Source organism: Chlorocebus sabaeus, chromosome 14, assembly GCF_047675955.1.
Source record: "Chlorocebus sabaeus isolate Y175 chromosome 14, mChlSab1.0.hap1, whole genome shotgun sequence".
Lineage (NCBI taxonomy): Eukaryota > Metazoa > Chordata > Mammalia > Primates > Cercopithecidae > Chlorocebus > Chlorocebus sabaeus.
This window is the reverse complement of record NC_132917.1, coordinates 10,070,649-10,089,121: the sequence shown is the minus strand read 5'-3', so window position 1 is coordinate 10,089,121 and position 18,473 is coordinate 10,070,649. Positions and strand designations below refer to the sequence as shown.

General features: G+C 49.8%; 1 protein-coding gene and 1 non-coding gene across 7 annotated transcripts in view; one reads left to right on the top strand and one right to left on the bottom strand.

The window, feature by feature from the left end:
* Positions 1-4,055: 4,055 nt before the first annotated feature.
* Positions 4,056-18,473, bottom strand: part of RRM2 (ribonucleotide reductase regulatory subunit M2) — a 34,667-nt gene continuing 20,249 nt past the window's right edge. Inside the window, exons 10-14 of one of the 6 annotated variants that reach the window (XR_012095203.1) lie at positions 17,841-17,941; positions 17,418-17,538; positions 11,630-11,730; positions 5,687-5,737; positions 4,056-4,605 (exon numbers count right to left, since the gene is read on the bottom strand). The gene's annotated coding sequence lies outside the window, so the exon portion shown is untranslated. Of the gene's footprint in view, positions 5,738-11,629; positions 11,731-17,417; positions 17,539-17,840; positions 17,942-18,473 lie in introns of all 6 variants that reach the window. The other 5 variants (XR_012095205.1, XR_012095202.1, XR_012095201.1 and 2 more) reach the window with 5 other exon arrangements.
* Positions 4,145-4,279, top strand: LOC119627434 (small nucleolar RNA SNORA2/SNORA34 family). Its single transcript, XR_005243628.1, has one exon. It is a non-coding gene; the product is annotated as a small nucleolar RNA SNORA2/SNORA34 family (small nucleolar RNA).

Below are 18,473 nucleotides of genomic sequence, written 5' to 3'. Positions count from 1 at the left end.
CCCGAGTAGCTGGGATTACAGGTGCACACCACCATGTCTGGCTAATTTTTGTACTTTTTTAGTAGCGACAGGGTTTCACCATGTTGGCCAGGCTGGTCTCGAAGTCCTGACCTTGTGATCTGCCCACCTAGGCCTCCCGAAGTGCTGGGATTACAAGCGTGAGCCACTGTGCCCAGCCCCGAGACTTACTTTTTTTCTTTTGGAGATGGGGTCTCACTAGGTTACCCAGGCTGGTCTCAACTCCTGGGCTCAAGTGATCCTCCCACTTTGGCCTCCCAAACTGCTTAGATTCCAAAGTGCTTGGCCTTCCAAAGGGATTACAGGTGCGGGACATCATGCCTGGCCTTTTTTGAGACAGGGTCTCACTCTGTCACCCAAGCTGAGTGACATGACACGATCATGGCTACTGTAGCCTCAAACTTCCAGGCTCAACTGATCCTCCCATCTCTGCCTCCCCAGTAGCTGGGACTAGAGGCATGAGTCACCATGCCTGGCTAATTTTTAATTTTTCTGTAAAGACTAGGTCTCATTATGTTACCCAGATGGGTCTCGAACTCCTGCACACAAGTAATTCTCCTACCTTGGCCTCCCAAAGTGCTGGGATTACTGTGCCCAGCCTGAGACTTCCCCAAAACTCTGTTCTCTCATGTAATAAATCATTCCGTCCCAAACAGTTGTTTTCGTATTGCCGTGCAAAGGTTATTAGTATAATGATGAAATTTAATATTACATTAATTTAGTTGTGAATTATTTGTATTGTCACAGTCATTAACTCGGTGATTGCAATTTTGTTTTAATTTAATTTAGCTCTTTGTGCATTCTCTCAAAACTTTCAGCAATATAACCCAGAACTGTGTAATGTAATGTTGCAGTCATGGTAATGTGACCTGGGTTATGGATCAGGCAAACAACAGAAGGTTCCAGTACTCACCTCCCTGGCTTCACTCAGCCCCCAAGACCTCACTACCCTGGACCTTTGCCATGGGTAGAAAAAGGTTTCTGAATCAGGTTGTCCATCAGGGAAGCAAAGCAGATGGAGTGGAGGGGGTGCCCTTTGTGGGAGAGGAGTTATCCTGAATTAAGCAATCAGACATCAGGTGCTCTACTAGATATGTTTCTCAGACCCCATTTTACAGATGAGAAAACTAAGGCTCAGAGAGGTTCAGCAACTTGCCTAGATAAGGAAAGCACAGAAGTGGGAGAGTGGAAATTTTGTGTCTGACTCCAAAACCCTTTTCCTTCCACTGACCAGATTGCTTCATGGACCTGACTGCTGGCAGAGACCTGGCCTCGCCATAGGCTGGCCCCGCAGCAGCCACCCCCTAGAACAGAAAAAACAGCAAAGACAGCAGGTGCAGACAGGTAAAAGCCAGGTAGGACCAACACTCACCCCACTCCCACACAGGCAGCTCAGTTCTCTGGCCCCATTTCAGCCCCCTGTAGACCCTGAGGGCCTCAAGGACAAGAACTGGGTCAGCTCACCTCTGCCCCACACAGAGCTCAGGTCAGCATCCTGCACATCGCAGAGGCCTCAAAGAGCAGAGGAAAAGCAGCACGGTTTGGAATGAAGCAAGGACCAGCCCCTAGCAGCACTTGGTTTTGGCACATAGGGCAGAGAGCCTGGATATGTAATGTAGGTCTTCTTTCTTCTCTCTCGCCAGCTCACATCATGACCCTAGCCCTGGTCTAGGCTGCAAAGGCTGGAGAAAAGCTCACGTGACTTGAATTCATCTGGCTTTTCAGCACCGGGCTTCACAATCTTTGCACTTGAACTGAACATGACCTTTTGCTTACTGAGCTACTGATGGTTGAAGCCAGCCGGCTGTCCTCCAAGAGGCCTCCCAGGCAGCATTTACCTGTCAGCTGATGCAACTTAGAAACCTCACTGCCATGCCGGAACAAGCACACATAGGAGCTTGCAAGGAAGACTCACATTAGCCAAGTTTACATGGCTGATGTATAAACCAGGAGCCATTTTTTTTCATTAATAATGAGCAACTGAGCTGTGACAAGGATTGGACTACTTTCTCCCAGAGATGCAGTCCTCCCTTCATCTGCCACCCCAGGCCTCTTTCTGGGCAGAGTCATAAAGCCCTGGGGTGTCCCAAGGTGCCAGGCACAGTGCTGTCACCTGGCCCCCACATGGGTCTCTTCTTCCATTCCCTGCAATGGTGTGGGCTGTCCTGACCCTTCATGATGCTAAAGCTCAGGCTACATCTCTTGTCCCTGCTGCCAAGGGACACGGCCCCTTCCCTTTTCACTTCTCTTTCATTGAAGTCCCTCGCACTGGACCTTTGGGAAGATCCAAGTATAAGAAATGGGCTGAGCTCAGAAACCCCCTTCCTTCAACATGTTACCATTGATTCCACATCTGAAACGTTCCTCTGGCTGGGCACTGTGGCTGGAGCCTATAATCCCATCACTTCGGGAGGCCAAGGGGAGGCAGGAGGATCACTTGAGCCTGGTTGTTCAAGACCAGCCTGGCAGCATAGCGAAACCCTGTCTCTGCCAAAAAATACAAAAGGTAGCTGGGTGTGGTGGCGTGGGCCTGTAATCCCAGGTACTCAGGAGGCTGAGGTAGGAGGACGGCTTGAGTCCAGGAGGTAGAAGTTACAGTGAGCTGAGGTTGCAGCACTGCACTCCCGCCTAGGTGACAGAGTGAGACCCTGTCCCAATCAGTCAATCAATCAAGCAAGCAGTCCTTCACATGCTGTCAAAGCTCAATAAATAGGGAATGAAGGAATAATGAACATGGCCTAGCTTTCGCACCTCTGTTCTCTCTTTCTGCAAGTGAGAACTTTCCCAGGAGGCAAACAAACCCTGGTGTGCTGTTCCCAGCTCCCCAGATGACTGGAGACACCACTGGGCCCCCACTGAGGACCCCACTGCCCAGGCCTGCCCCTTCCCCTGCTCACAGCATTCAGTGAGTGCCCTGATAGGCCTAACAGGCCTGGGAGCTGTTTCTTCTTTAAGACTGTAGATATCTCTGATCCATTATAGCAAGCTTGTCCAACCCATAGCCCAGAATGGCTTTGAATGCGGCCCAACACCAATTTACAAACTTTCTTAAAACATTATGAGTTTGTGATTTTTCAGTTTTTAGCTCATCAGCTATCATTAGTGTTATCGTATTTTATGTATGACACAAGCCAATTCTTCTTCCAATGTGGCCAAGGAAAGCCAAAAGACTGGACACCCCTGCCTTATAGGCTAACTGAAAAGTGAGCTCTGAGAGCAGTTAGAGCTCCAAGGTCTAGAGGGGCTTACTGGGGTGCCAGCAGGGTTCTTCCTGTAGACTCGGGCAGACTCAGGCCAGAGAAACCCAGTCCTCAGGAGAGCAGTGTGGGCTGGCGGGCTCTGGAGTCAGACATCCCGCTCTGGAAGATGGCCTGACTGGCTGTGCACCCAGTGCACAAGCTCTTTGGGCGGTAGCCTCCTTATCCTTAAAGGAGAACCAATGTTGTTGTGAGAATTTGATGGTACAATTTCACCTCGCTGGGGGCACAGTGGAGCCAGGTAACCCTGACTCAGTGCTGCTTTCCAGTGAGGGGACGCAGCTCTGGGCGAACGCTTTGCCACTGTTCTGCAGGAAATCCGAGCTGGAGAGCGCTGGAAGCGGAGGGCCGGTGTCTCCCAGATCAGGCCCAGTGGCTCATGGGTCTGCAGCTGATGATGATCAAATGAAGATCAGAGGCATTTAGGCAGAAAGGAGGCATTCTGGACTGGAACAGAAGAGGGGAAGGAATCAGAGGATGGAGGAGAGACCCAGAACGCCTCAGTAATGCGGAGTGGGAGACCAGATACCCACCCCACCCCTCATGTCACAGTAACGAAGCCAGGGCCTGGCAGTGCGGCCAGAGCTGGGGACACACCCAGCTCGGTCTAATTCCAGGCCCATGTCCCCTCCACTCCTCCCTCCGGGCCGCCCCGTGGCTCACCAGCTAGACGGATGAATGAGCAGGGTACCTTCTGTCCGCAGCAGAAGGGCACAGAGAGAAAACTCAGAGGAGGGAGTCTCATGTAGCCAGGTGGAAATTAACAATAATACTCAGATGTACAAAATACTTATTTATTTCTCTGCAATTTATCTAATCATTTTCACAAGACTCCATGAATGTAAACTTGCTAATTAAAGAAACCCCATTAGGCTCTGAATCAAGACTAGTGTTTTGCTGTAGCTGTTGGTTTCAAGCAGGATCCAAGAGTGATGTCTTCCTTGTGGTCTGTTCGCTGCTCAGTATCCCAGTGTGAGTGGCCAATTCAGTTGGAAGCAACATGGTCTTGAATATAAAGCCATTGTTTTTTTTACAGAGCAATTTAACTATGTTAGGCTTAAGAATTAGGAACTTACAGGCCGGGCACAGTGGCTCGCACCTGTAATCCCAGCACTTCGGGAGGCTGAGGCAGGCTGATCACCTGAGGTTGGGAGTTGAAGATCAGCCTGGCCAACATGGAGAAACCCCGTCTCTACTAAAAATACAAAATTAGCCGGGCATGGTGGCACACGCCTGTAATCCAGCTACTCGGGAGGCTGAGGCAGGAGAATCGCTTGAACCCGGGAGGCAGAGGTTGCCGTGAGCCAAGATCAAGCCATAGCACTCCAGCCTGAGCAACAAGAGTAAAACTCAGTCTCAAAAAAAAAAAAAAGAATCAGGGACTTACTCTGTGGAGATAGAGACTTAACCAAAATAATATTTATTAGCCACTCAGAGGAACTTGGTCCTCCTTTCTTCCCACCTCCTCCCTTCCTCCCTCTCAAGATCACTTGCTTGCTTTGTGACTGTTAGGATATTGACCAAGCAATCTCATACTGCCTGGCAATTTTTTTTTTTTTTGGAGTCTCGCTCTGTCACCCAGGCTGCAGTGCGGTGATGCCATGTGGGTTCACTGCAACCTCTGCGTGCCCATCCCCCACCCCTGCCACCACCCACCAGGTTCAAGCGAATCTCCTGCCTCAGCCTCCCAAGTAGCTGGGACTACAGATGTATGCCACCACACCCAGCTAATTTTTGTATTTTTTTAGTAGAGGCGAGGTCTCACTATGTTGGCCAGGCTAGTCTAGAACTCCTGACCTCAAGTGATCTGCCTGCCTAGGACTCCCAAAGTGCTGGGATTACAGGCGTGAGCCACCATGCCCAGCCTGCCTGGCAATATTTAATTTTAATTCATATTATTGGTCCATACTTCAGTTCATCACTGGGGAACTTAGGTGTTGACTACAGCTAACTAACCCCAGAGGGAATATGCTTTTTTAAAAATACTCTTTAACTGTGGTAAAACACAGGTAACCCAATTTACTGTTTTTACCATTTTTAAGTGTGCCATTCAATGGTATTACGAATATTCACAATGTTGGGCAACCATCAACACTTTCTTTTCCAGAACTTTTCCACCAGCCAAACAGAAACTCTACCTGTTCAAGAGCACCACTCGCTTCTCCCCTTCCCAGTCCCTGCTATTCTGCTGTCCTATTTTCCATCTCTATACAGTTTCCTGGGAATTTGCTTTTTTAAGCCACTATACCGGTCTGTGTTTTATACTTGGCAGCAAGAAAAAGTTCTCAGTGCTTTTGGGTCTTGTCTTATTTGTTGGACATTCTGGTAAAATCATTTTTGGATTAAAGGTAGGCAAGGGGTGAGGAAGGGAACAGAGAATCGCTGTGAGGCTTGCTGAGAACTATGCCAACCTTAGCTTACGGTTTCCCTTGGTATTGCTCATGGCTTTTCCTCTTTTTTCCCTAGAAAAGAAAAAAAAAGAAACCTCAGCCCATGAGGCCTTGTATAATAGCTTGACACAGCAGAGGAGCTGGTGGGTCCTCCCTCTCCTCCCAGAAACCGGCTCAAAGAGAATAGAAAAATAAGCCCCAATCTCCAACCTCATACCATATACAAAACTTAACTAAAAATGCAGCATAGACCTAAATGTAAAACTACGAAGTACCTAGAAGAAAACATCTTTGTATCGTAGAGTCGAAAGAGATCTTTTTTTGGAGACAGGGCCTCACTCTGTTACCCAGGCTGGAGTGCAGTGGCACGAACTTGGCTCACTGCAACCTCTGCCTCCTGGGTTCAAGTGATTCTCCTTCCTCAGCCTCCTGAGTAGCTGGGACTACAGGCGCATGCCAGCACACCCGGCTAATTTTTGTATTTTTAGTAGAGACAGGATTTCGCCATGTTGGCTAGGCTGGTCTCAAACTCATGACCTCAAGTGATTCACCTACTTCAGCCTCCCAAAGTGCTGGGATTACAGGCGTGAGCCACTGTGCCCGGTCCTTTGATCCCTTCATTCATCAATACCTACATTGTTTCCAAATCGTGGCTAATGTGAATAATGCTGCAATTCACGAGGTGGTGATATCATTTCCTTTGGTCAGTCATATGGTAGTTCTATTTTTTTATTTATTTAGAAACCTCCATACTGCTTTCCATAATGGCTGTACCAATCGACACCCCCACCAACGGTGTCCAAGAGTTCCCTTTTCACCACAGGGAAAGATTTCTTAAGAATAGTACACAGGGACCAGGTGTGGTGGCTCTTGCCTGGAAACCCAGCACTTTGGGAGGCTAAGGCAGGCGAATCACCTGAGGTGAAGAGTTCCAGACCAGCCTGGCCAACACGGTGAAACCGAGTCTCTACTAAAAATGCAAAAATTAACCACGCATGCTTGCGGGCGCCTGTAATCCCACCTACTTGGGAGGCTGAGGCGGGAGAATTGCTTGAACCTGGGAAGCTGAAGCTGCAGTGAGCCAAGATCGCACCACTGCACTCCAGCCTGGGTGACAGAGCAAGACTCTGTCTCAAAAAATAAAAAGTTAAGCTGGGCATGGTGGATCACGCCTGTAATCCCAGCACTTTGAGAGGCCAAGGTGGGCGGATCACGAGGTCAGGAGATCGAGACCATCCTGGCTAACACGGTGAAACCTCGTCTCTACTAAAAATATAAAAAAAATTAGCCGTGCGTGGCGGCAGGCACCTGTAGTACCAGCTACTTGGGAGGCAGTCCCAGCTACTCGGGAGGCTGAGGCAGGAGAATTGCGTGAAGCCGGGAGGCGGAGCTTGCAGTGAGCCGAGATCGTGCCACTGTACTCGAACCTGGGTGACACAGCGAGACTCCGTCTCAAAAATAAAATAAAATAAAATAAATAAATAAAAATTAATAAATTAAAAATAAAAAAAGAATAGTACACAGAAAACATAAACTATTAAAAAAAACAGTAAATTGGACTTCATAAAAATTAAAAGTCTTTTAGTTTTCAAAAGACACTGAATAAAATGAAAAAGAGGGGCACAGACTGGAGAAAATATTTACAAGTCATATATCTGATAAAAGACATGTAGCTAGAATAAAGAGCTGTTATAACCTAATATATAACACAACTCGGTATTTTAAAATGGGCAAAGGATTTGGACAATTCACCAAAGATGGTGTACATATAAAAAATAAGTACATTAAAAAAGGCTCATGCCATTTGTTATTGGTGAAATGTACATGAAAACCCCAAGGCTATAAACTAGGCATGCACTTGGAGGACTAAAATGTAAAAGATGGGCCATGCCAAGTGTTGGCAAGGGTATGAAGCAACTGGGACTCTTGTTGCTCTCATGTGCTCAGAGGCATGTAAAGCGGTGTGGTCACTTTGAAGAGCAGTTTGGTCACTTCTTAAAAAGTGAAACCTACTATGTGACCCAGTCATTCTGTTCCTATGCATTTATTCAACAGGAATGGGGCCAGGTGTGGTGGCTCACGCCTGTAATCCCAGCACTTTCGGAGGCCAAGGCAAGCAGATCACGAGGTCAGGAGTTCGAGACCAGCCTGGCCATCATAGTGAAACCCCATCTCTACTACAAATACAAAAAAAATTAGCTGGCATGGTGGTAAGCACCTGTAGTCCCAGATACTTGGAAGGCTGAAGCAGGAGAATCGCTTGAACCCGGGAGGCGGAGGTGGCAGTGAGCCAAGATCGCACCACTGCACTCCAGCCTGGGCGACAGAGCAAGACTCTGTCAAAAAAAAAAAAAAAGGAGGAATCAAAGAGGAATCAAAGCTAGTGTCCAAAAGAGACTTCTACGTGGAGACTGACAGCAACTTGATTCATCACAGCCAAAAGCAGGAAACAGCCCCAATGTCTATCACCAGGTGAATGGATGAATAAATATGGCACAGCCATACAATGCAATGCAATACTGCAATAAGAAGGAATGAACCACTGTTATATACAACTGATGGACTTCAAAATAATTATGCTAGGCCGGGCATGGTGGCTCATGCCTGTAATCTCAGCACTTTGGGAGGCCAAGGTGGGTGGATCACCTGAGGTCAGGGGTTTGAGACCAGCCTGGCCAACATGGTGAAACCCCATCTCTACTAAAAATAGAAAAAATTAGTCCGGCGTGGTAGCGGGCACCTATAGTCCCAGTTACTCGGGAGGCTGAGGCAGGAGAGTTGCTTGAACCCAGGAGGCGGAGGTTGCAGTGAGCTGAGATCACGCCATTGTACTTTAGCTTGGGCGACAAGAGCAAAACTCCATTTCAAAAGAAAAAAAAATATATGCTAAGTGAGAGAAACCACATCAAAAAAAAAAAATACTGTAGGATTCTATTTACATAAAACTCTAGAAAATGAAAACTCTAACGATGGAAAGCAGGTCAGAGTTTGTCTGAGAATGGGAGTGGAGGTAAGAAACAGCACGAGGAAGCTGTGGAGGGTGACAGGATATCCAGTGGCTGGTGGTCGTGACAGTTGCATGGGTGTATACGTATGTCAGAACTTACTAATAATACAATCAATAGGTGCAGTTTATTGTATGTCAATTATACACGAATAAAGCTGGAAAAAAGAAAAGAAATCATTCCACAGTAACAAGGACAAAGAGAAACAAAATGCAAACGTCATCTTTTTTTTTTTTTGAGGCGGAGTCTCGCTGTGCCGCCAGGCTGGAGTGCAGTGGCGCGATCTCGGCTCACTGCAACCTCTGCCTCCCGGGTTCAAGCAATTGTCCTGCCTCAGCCTCCCCAGTAGCTGCAATTACAGGCACGCGCCACCACACCCAGATAATTTTTGTGTTTTTAGTAGAGACGGGGTTTCACCATGTTGGCTAGACTGCTCTCGAACTCCTGGGCTAAAGCAATCCACCTGCCTTGTCCTCTGAAAGTGCTGGGATTACAGGCATGAGCCACCACACCTGGCTAAACTCCATTTCCAGTGAAAACAGAAGAGAGATGAAACCCAAACTAGAAACGAGTCAGAGGGTTGCCCAGGGCAGGAAATACCATACAGATGTTTGGGAAGAAGCTGTGAGAAGGGATCACACTGCCCACCAACCAATGTCCCTTATCTGCACGAGCAGGCGTGGGGCCTGTGATCTCATGACAGCGGCATTTGAGATACAGGTAAGCCTGGAACCAAGAAGCAGAAGCAGCAGATCAGACACAGACAAGCCACACTTGCAGGCAACAAAGAGGACTCACCAGACTGCCCGTGAGCAGCCCTACAACTGCACATGGCACTGGATGTAGGGAAAGTCCTCGCTTCTTCTCCCACACAAACCTCTGGCAAATAGACGGTTGAAGAAAAACTCACCTTGCCCAAAGATGAAAAACAAAAAAGCAAAGAGCGCGGCATCTACAGGAAGACACCGTAAGAATTAAAAAATAAAAACGAGAAAAGGAACAGGAAAAACAAGTGGCAAGTGAAAACTCACGAGTAAAAACATTGCCATAGAACAGATTAAATTGCCAGCAAACTTTTCGCTGTAAATTAAACAACAAAAAAAATTAATAAAGCAGGGCTGGGCGCGGTGGCTCACACCTGTAATCCCAGCACGTTGGGAGGCTGAAGCAGGCGGATCACCTGAGGTCAGGAGTTCGAGACCAGCCTAGCCAACATGGCAAAACATCATCTCTACTAAAAATACCAAAATTAGCTGGGCGTGGTGGCACAAGCCTATAATCCCAGCTACTTGGGAGGCTGAGGCAGGAAAATCACTTGATCCCAGGAGGCGGAGTTCCAGTGATCTGAGATCCCACCACTGTACTCCAGCCCGAGCAACAGAGTAAGACTCCAGCTCAAAAAAAAAAAAAAAAAGAAATTAATACAGCAATCATCTCCAGAAAGCAAGCACACAAAACAGATACGAGAGCTCAGGGGGAACATGAAACCGGAGCTGACAGAACTGGAGAAAGAAGGAAAAACATCACATCTTTAAAGTCATGACGAAATGGAAAGCTGTGCAGAGGAGCATCAAATATTGCTCAAAACACAATCAAGACACTGAGAACAAGACTGAGAAAAGTGAGCAAAAGGAAATGAAAATGGACGGTGTAAAGAGATTACAGAGAAAATTACAGATTTGGAAGATCTGCAAAGGACCCATCATATATCCCAGAATAGAAAACTGAAATAAGGGAACATAAATATTTAAAGATATCATTCAAGAAAATTTTCCTGAAATAAAAGAAGATAAATCTACAAACCAAAAGGGCACACTATGTCTTGGGGAAAATGACAAAAATCTGTCAATAACAAGGTAATTTCTATGAAAGTAACTAGACATAAAATATAAAAGAAAGGGGGAAGAAGCTAACTAGAAAAGACTTTGGACAGTCAAGTGAAAACGTCAATTCATAAAGGGTAACAAAATAGAAGTTAGACTCAGACTTTCCCACAATGACATTTGACTCTAGAGACAGAAGTGATGCCTGCGAAGTTCTCAAGGAAAGAAAGTGTGGTCTAAGAATTTTATGTCCCGGAAAGCTGTCAAACACAAAGACTAGAAACCTTTTTGAACTTGCAATAACTCAATAATTTTTTTTCATTTAGTCCCTTTTGATGAAACTACTGGAGAAAGAATTTCAGCAAATCAAGAGAAAAACAGGAAAACTTCAGCAAGGGAACTGACAGTGAGCAGAGACTCTACCTATAGGGCCAATGTGAGTGAGGATTAAGGACATATATAAATATAAATTCTGAAATTAGAAATGATACATTAAACAAAAATTGAGAAGAAAAGAAAGAAAGAAGGAGAGAGTTGTATCTGATTTCTTTTTTTTTTTTTGAGTCAGAGTCTCACTCTGTTGCCCAGGCTGGAGTGCAGTGGCACGATCTTGGCTCACAGCAACCTCCACCTCCCGGGTTCAAGTGATTCTCCTGCCTTAGCCTCCGTGGTAGCTGAGCATACAGGCGCCCACCATCACGCCTGGCTAACTTTGTATTTTTAGTAGAGACGGGTTTTCACCATGTTGGCCAGACTGGTCTCGAACTCCTGACCTCAAGTGATCCACCTGCCTCAGCCTCCCAAAGTGCTGGGATTACAGGCGGGAACCAGCAGGCCCGGTCTAAGTCTCTGATTTCTTTATCTTTCTTATGGGGGAGGGGGCAAGAATAAGAAAAAGGTAGCATAGAGATATAAGTATATTTTAAAGACAAACACTAAGAAATACAATGTAAAATTAGATGGCAAAAAATGAGAAGGGGTAAGAGAAAACACACACTTTTCATAAGTGCTTTTAGTAGGAAACATACTGTTGAAAAAGGAATTCAAGGCGAGTGCAAAGGCTCACACCTGTAGTCTCAGTACTTTGGAAGGCCAAGTGGGTGGATGGTTTAAGCCCAGGAGTTTGAGAAACTTACCTCTAGCCGGGCGTGGTGGCTCACGCCTGTAATCCCAGCACTTTGGAAGGTTGAGGTGGGCAGATTTGCTTGTTGCCTGGGCAACAGGGCAAAACCCATCTCTAGAAAAAAACACAAAAATGAGCTGGGTGTGGTGGTGTACGCCTGTAATTCCTGCTACTCAGATGAGGTGGGAGGATCACTTGAGCCCAGGTTGAGGCTGCAGTGAGCTATGACTGTGCCACTGTACTCCTGCCTGGGCAACAGAATGAGATTCTGTCTCAAAAAAAAACAAAACAAAAAACCCTTATCTTTAAATAAAGAAACTAAGCTGGGCGCCGTGGCTCACGCCTATAATCCCAGCACTTTGGGAGGCTGAGGTGGACAGATCACGAGGTCAAGAGATCAAGACCATCCTGGCCAACATAGTGAAACCTCGTGTCTACGAAAAATACAAAAATTAGCTGGGCGTGGTGGTGCACACCTGTAGTCCCAGTTACTCAGGAGGTTGAGGCAGGAGAATCGCTTGAACCCAGGAGGCAGAGGTTGCAGTGAGCCAAGATCACACCACTGCACTCCAGCCTGTCGACAGAGCAAGACTCCATCTCGAAAAAATAAGTCAGTAAAAATAAAGAAAGAAACTAAATTATACATCTAAAACAGGAAGTTAGAAAAGAAACAAACCTTTAAAAAGTAGATAGAAAGAATACACAAAAAGTGAAAATTAATGGATTAGAAAATGAACATGCAGGCATTTCCTCACTACCTGTGTACACTTTCCAGTTTCCCCATGCTCAAAACGGGGGCAAGGCTGGGGGTCGCTGTCCTTGCACTGCCCTCTCCTCTCCCTACCCTTCCCGGGGCTTACCAGGCACCCCCTCAAGGCCTGATCCATCCCCAACCCATCTCAGCTCTCCTGCGCCCCTCCAAGCATGGCCCACCTGCGCGGCAGGGGCAGAGGGAGGAGCGCACACTGGGGGGAGGGGCAGAGAGGACACTCAGCATTGCCCAGTGCAAGGGGGCTAGCAGCCCCCAGAAGACAACCTGTCCATGCAACGGCTGAATGGATGGACCAGCAGGTGGCAGGTGGGGACAGAGGGCAGACACAGGGCCACTCATACCCCTCCCCTATTCCCCAGAGCAGAGGTGCCCCACCCTAGCTGCACGTGAGAATTACCAGGGAGCTTGAAAAATGCCAGATCTCTAAGTCCCTTCCCCATACACTCTGATTGAATCAGTTCATGTCTCTCCACGTTGGTCATCTGGTTCCAAAAAGCAAGGTGCACTGGGGAAAGAGGCAGCCCAGGGCATGGAAAAGAGAGGGGGCTCTGGAGCCACCGTTTGGAGTTGGAGCCCTGTCTCTGCCTCTCGCTGGCTGTGTGATCTCAGGCTGGCACCTTAACCTCCCTGAGCCTCAAGGTCGCCATCCGTTAAGATATGCTTCCCTCCCAGAAGGGGCTAGGGATGGGTGATTGTATGTGTAAACCCTTCCGCTGGTGCAGGGTGCCCAGGATGAGTGTGAGAAGGAGGGCTGTCATGGTTCCCCTGAGGCCACCTCTGACTCCTGGCAGGTAGGCTAGGCTCCGGGACCACCTGCCCCCTCTGGGGAGTTCAGATGTGAGCGAGACCCAGGGCGGTGTGGGCAGCCTTGGATCCACAGACCCAGCTTCGGAGGCTATTCTGGTTCCAATTCAGAATCCCTGGCTCCTGACTCAATGGGCTTTGTCCCAGAGATGTAATTTCTATTTTGATTCCATGTGACATTTAATGAAATGGCTTTCAGACACCACACAGTGACTGAGTTATGAAACCACAGCTTCTGCATCCTCAACACGCCTCACGATGACAGGACCCCTCTTGTTGCTTCGGAAGCTGCCCCAAGTCTCTTGAGGCCTGGGGCCCAGGACCACTGAGGTGGGGTCTTCACTGCGAAGTCCCTGGGGTCTGCCCCAGGCCCACTGTCTGGCACCCGCGTCTTGTCCTAGCTGGACTCACAGCAGCCTCTGCCTGGGTTCCCGCCTCAGTCTCCCTCTTGCCAATCCAGTGCTGTTCTAACTGCAGATCAAAAATATTCAGGGAGACAGGAAGCCAACGTAGAGGATTGCAAACAGCATTGTTCGAAGAACAAATGAGCCGGAATAGAAGCAGAACAGAACACGCCAGAACGAGCTGCACATGGCAAGGGCGACTGCAGCTCACAAGCCTGGGCTGTGAGTGTGCACACTAGGTCTCTACGTACGGGAATTTGAGGAAGTTTGAATGACATGGCTCTAACCCACCACCGTGCCACTCCCCAGTTACAACTTTCGGGATGGACTTCAGACCCCTCAGTATGGCACTAAAAAACCCCTCCATACCTGGCCCCTTTCTGCCCACCCACCTGGTCCACAGCCAACTCCAACCACACTGAGCCACTGGGTTCTGCAAACTGCCAGCAGCTCCCATACCCGCCCAGAATGCAAGAGCCTCCCTCCTCTCTCCAGTCCTCCTTCCCTCCCTCCCTCCCCTCCAACAGCTTCCACTCTCCCACAGACTCCTACCAATCCTTCACCCTTCAAGGGAAGGGCCACTTCCTCTTTGGTGTCTCCCTGATTCCCCAGCAGCCTTGGGGGCTCCCGGCCCAGTGCTCATGCTACATGGTGCACACTTTGCATAACACGGTCACCCCCGCCAGCCGGTGGGCTCATTGTTTTCACGCCTTCCCGCCCTTCCCCCAGTGGGCAGCTGGGACTTCCCTCGAAGGGCTGGCTGAGCCCCTTGGTGCTCAGTGTCGTACCATGTACTGACAGCAAGTGCAGGCTGACACTGGGGCCTCTCCCAGGTGACCCTCTCCACATGCTGACCCTCCCTGGGTGAAGACGACCTCCTAGATTCTATAGAAGCAAAGATATAAATATTTCTGGAGCCCTTCCGTTCAAAAGGAAGTAGAAGTCCTACAATTTCTCAACAACTTGGCTATTAAAAATAGGAACTCCACCTACACGCCGGAACAGTCTGTTGGCGTGGAAGGGCCAGAATCGTGAGGTCACACATGTGTTCGGGACTGAGAAAGCTGCTGGGTCCAAAAGCTGAGCACTGTAAGAAGGCAGGCAGCTGTCTGCAGCTGGTGCTACAGCCCTGAGGCCCCAGAAATCTCTAGAACCACAGGGATGCCAAATGGTACTCTGCCAAGAGTTTTATAAAACTCACTTCCCCACCACATCATGTGAACATCTGCACAGCACAGGTTCCAAAGGAAATTGAAAAAGAAATAAATCGTGCATTAGCAAGCAGATCTGAGACCTCGTCTCTGACCTTGGAAGAGTGTGAGGAGATGCCTCAGACTCCGGCTCCTGCTGCCGCCTCCTCCCACTCCCAGTCCTCAGAACAGAGCCCCAGACCCGGCCCTGAGCTGGGGTCCCCTAAGGATTCAGTCTTCCGTGTTCATTTCCTGGCCCTCAACGCCTGAAGCTCCATCCTTCCGCCACTCCTTTGGGTTACAGGAGAATCCCCAACAGGCACTCTGCATGAACAGTGACAGCAAAGCGGACACGCATTCTGTCAGCATCCACAGTCACTCCAGAGACAGCCTGGGTGGAGACGGGGGAGGAGGAAGAAGGGGAAGAAAGTGGGCAGAAGGGCCAAGCGCGATGACTCACGCCTGTAATCCCAGCACTTTGGAAGGCCGAGGCAGGCGGATCACAAAGTCAAGAGATCAAGACCATCCTGGCCAATATGGTGAAACCCTTTTTCTACTGAAAATACAAACATTAGCTGAGCATGGTGGTGCACACGTGTAGTCCCAGCTACTCGAGAGGCTGAGGCAAGAGAATTGTTTGAACCCAGGAGGTGGAGGTTGCAGTGAGTCAAGATGGCGCCTGGCGACAGAGTGAGACTCCATCTCAAAAAAAAAAAAAAAAAAAGGCCGGGAGTGGTGGCTCAGGCCTATAATCCCAGCACTTTGGGAGGCCAAGGTGGGCGGATCACGAGGTCAGGAGATCGAGACCATCCTGGCCAACATGGTGAAATCCTGTCTCTACTAAAAATAGAAAAATTAGCTGAGCATGGTGGTGCATGCCTGTAGTCCCAGCTACTCGAGAGGCTGAGGCGGGAGAATTGCTTGAACTCAGGAGGCGGAGGTTGCAGTGAGTCAAGATCGCACCACTGCACCGCCTGGCGACAGAGCGAGACTTCGTCTCAAAAAAAAAAAAAAAGGCCGGGTGTGGTGGCTCACACCTGTAATCCCAACACTTTAGGAGGCCGAGATGGGCGGATCACGAGGTCAGGAGATTGAGACCATCCTGGTTAATACGGTGAAACCCTGTCTCTACTAAAATACAAAAAATTAGCCAGGCGTGGTGGTGGGTGCCTGTAGTCCCAGCTACTCAGGAGGCTGAGGCAGGAGAATGGCGTGAACCCGGGAGGCGGAGCTTGCAGTGAGCTGAGATTGCGCCACTGCACTCCAGCCTGGGTGACAGAGTGAGACCCCAAATAAAAAAAATTAAAATTAAAAAAAACAGTGGGCAGAGGTAGCGAGCCCCACTGATGACCCCCACTCTGGGGGCAAGGGGCTCCAGTCATGATCGCAACCAGCCTCCCCCAGTGCAACCTGCTTATTACCTGCTTATTACCGTGTCAGACACAACAGCTTCCCCTGCGGGCAGGTCACTCACTCGCTCATTCATTCAACAACACTGAGAATGCCCGGTCAGGTGCTGGCTGAGCACACTGGGGGACACGGACCCCATCCCTGCCCTCAGGGCACTCACAGCTGGAACAAGGCATCAGAAAAGTGTACGATTCTGTACACTTTGGATAGTATGAAAAAGAGAAGTTGTAAACACTTGGGGCCATGAGGGCTCCCAGGAGGCCCCTAATCTGGCATCACTGGGTCTGAGGAGGTTCCTAGGGAAAGTGACCTCTAAGTTGAGACCTGAAGGATCAGGAGCGGGTGGGCAGGGACAAAGTCTAGGCTCAGGGAACAGTATGTGTGAAGGCAGGAGGCTAGACGATGTGGTGTTTAAGCAGCTCAGGCTCGGGCCAGGCACGGTGGCTCAAGCCTGTAATCCCAGCACCTTGGGAGGCCAAGGTGGGTGGATCACGAGGTCAGGAGATCAAGACCATCCTGGCTAACACGGTGAAACCCCGTCTCTACTAAAAATACAAAAAATTAGCCAGGCGTGGTGGCGGGCACCTGTAGTCCCAGCTACACGGGAGGCTGAAGCAGGAGAATGGCGTGAACCTGGGAGGTGGAGCTTGCAGTGAGCCGAGATCACCCCACTGCACTCCAGCCTGGGCGACAGAACAAGACTCTTGTCTCAAAACAAACAAAAAAAAGGAAGCTCAGACTCAGGAAGGTTCAAGGCAGAGGTGAGTGGGGAGCCTTCAGGCACCTGGACTCAGGCAGGGCCAAGAGCTGCGGTGAGGGGAGAGGTTTATGCAACACAGCCACATCGTCTGAGGTGCTGCCCAAGACCATTCCAGATGCTATGTGTGCAATGGACTGGGGGAGGGTGAAGGTGGGGTGGGGGGTCTGGCCATGGTGGGGGCCTGAGCCCTGGAGGGATATGGCTGTGCTGAGGACTGGAATGGGAGGGGGATCACAGGACCGTGCTGTCTGGGCCGTGGGACGAGGGACATGGGAGGGCAAAGGCTCCCCCGCCTGGCCACACATAGAACAGCAGAGGCTGGCAGTGCCTGGATTTCTGAGCTGGCAGGGGTACGTGGGGGCACTGTTCACTGACCTGGGGAACAGCAGGTGACAGGCCCCCCAAACCACCTCCACAGCGGCCCCTCTTCCCCCACCGTGAGAGTTGCCATCATTTCTCACCTGAAAGCTGCGACTGCCTCTCGCTTCCACTGGCGCACCCCGAGTAACAGCTGACACGCAGGAGCAGGGGTTTCCCTTTCAAGATGTAAGGCTGGTCAGACCTTCCCGAGCTTCTCATCCCCTTAAAAATGAAATCCAGACTCTTTACCTGGGTCTGCAGACCTGCCATGTACACACCCCACCCCACTGACCCGGTTCCATCTCCCACCCCTCACTCTGCTCTGACCAGTCACAGACGTGCCTGCCACAGGGCCTTTGCGCTTGCTCACCCTCCGCCTGAAACACACTTTCCTTCCCTAACCACGTGGTCGATCCCCACATCCTCTGGTTCCTCTCGTCTCCCCACATGAAAGAGCACAGGAGACAGCCCGCCCCTTCCTTCCTGCTTTCCTTGTCTTCAGAGCTTGTCACTGTCTAACTTACTGCACACTGGGTGGGTGATTGGTCTCCGTCTCCCCCACTGGCGTGCTGTCTCCCCGAGGGCCTGGACTCCATCTGCTTCGCACTTCACGGTCTCCCAGCACCTGCGGCAGTGCATACAGGAGGGCTCAGTCACTGCATGCTGGAGCAACCGCCTCCCAGCCCTGGCCCCAGGGCCATGACCACCTCCTGGTGCTGTTTCCCGTGCTTGGAACAGAATCCCACCCTCACCTGCTCTTTCCTTCCCAAGAACAGGTCGAGGTCTCTCGCCCTCCTTCCTGCCTCCCCCCTTCCCAGACCTAATCACACCCTCCTCCGTGTGATCCTGGAATTCTTAAGCCCATGCACTCTTGACTCCAAGACCAAATACCAGGCCTCCTCCATTCCAGCACAACCACAGATAATAGCTACTGTCCACCACCATGTGCCCAGGCCTCTGCTGACAGTGACCGAGGATGCAGAAGCAGAAGATGCACGCCCACAAGCACTGGTAGTCTCCCTGGAGAGGGCACACTAACATGGGGACAGGACAGCATCCTAGCACAGCACGAGATGCGTGTCAGTGAGCGTAGCTAGGTGGCACCAACTTCCTGAAGCTCAGAGTGAGACACAGGGCTGGGGGGGAGGGATGGAGGG